This window comes from Propithecus coquereli, unplaced genomic scaffold (genome assembly GCF_000956105.1).
Source record: "Propithecus coquereli isolate 6110/MARCELLA unplaced genomic scaffold, Pcoq_1.0 Scaffold58, whole genome shotgun sequence".
Classification (NCBI taxonomy): Eukaryota; Metazoa; Chordata; class Mammalia; order Primates; family Indriidae; genus Propithecus; species Propithecus coquereli.
This window is the reverse complement of record NW_012151729.1, coordinates 7089051-7090477: the sequence shown is the minus strand read 5'-3', so window position 1 is coordinate 7090477 and position 1427 is coordinate 7089051.

Here is a 1427-nt window from a genome sequence, read left to right as displayed (position 1 = left end):
ATGGTTAACTGGGATGGGAAGGCAGAGAAGGATGATAGAACCAGCAGAATGGTGCTATGTGACCAGCATGGTCAGCAAAAAAAGTCTTGCTAAGCTGTCTCATTACTATAATGCAACATCAGCTGCCTGGGAATATCCCCTATGTTGAATACAGTTTGTTAATTCCACAAAGGCCCAGAAGGAAAGCTGTTTATAAGGATCACAGACAGGGACTGTGTGTTTAGTCTGGTCAGGTATGCCATGGAAAGGAAAAGTACAAGCAGGACCAAGAGTGTAACAGAGGTAAAGGTTGGAAAAAAGGCAAGGAAATGTTTTACAAGTTGTCTCTCTAAATCCCCCACCCATTTGGGGAATTAAAACCTACATTCCTGCCCACGGCCAGTAATCAAAGGGGCAGAAAAAAATGTTCTTTGCTGTTTGTTTTCTAGTATCTTAAACCACAGGAGATGGCTCAACAGAATCATCCAGATAAGGGTCACGAGATCATCAGGGTCACGTAGCCCAACCACCAAAAACTCTTCTTTTAAACTTCCTGTATTTCTGCTTAGTCAGGATGGCAGTCTTTTGAGATGCTAGTCTGCCGCCCTCCTCATTTGCTGACAAATTAATAGACTTCTCTTTCCTTTTCCTCAAACTACTTGTGCTCATTTTTCATTCTCCCCAAAACAAGTACCCAACTTTCAGTAATAAGAGATGATCAATAAACTGAATTAATTAATTGTTAAGACAATTCAGGAGTTGATAAGTGTAAAGTGCTTAGAGCAGTGTCCCGCATGCAGGAAGACTGATAAGTGCTTGTTAATAAAATAAATACAAACATACTTTCTGTAACACAGCCCCCAAACTAGGCCCAGCTAACTTGGCCAAGCAAAAGAAACAGAAGTCCCTGTAGTAAGTGACAAAGACTAGCAATAGTGTCCTCCCTAAACTGAAAGGCCAAATTCATTTATTATGCTGACTAGGGCCCAAGACTGTAATCTCATAAATATAAGTCTTTTTTCGTCTATTCTGAGGACCTATACCTTGCACACAGGTAGAAATCCAGTGGAAAATTGTCCAATGAATAAATGAGTGGATAAATGCTATGTTTTTAAGATATGCATTCATTTAAAAATTTTTTTGAGCTTTCAAAAGATATAGTATTATTTTAATCACAGCATCACTATGACAATATTTTTTAACTTCCATGTTTGTTTCTAGCTCTGAAGGGATTCTTGTAGTCTTAGGAGTACCAGTTGGCTAACCTTGTCCTTAAACTTACCCCTAACCCCGCCCAACCCATGGCAAATGTTTGTAGATCACGAGTAGGCAAAGAACTCAGGTATGTATGTTTTGCATACAGCGGGTTGTAGCAGTATGTCTGAGTACAGACGACTGTGGACAGACCCTGTGGATCTACCTTCAAAGTATATCCAAAGTCCGACCAC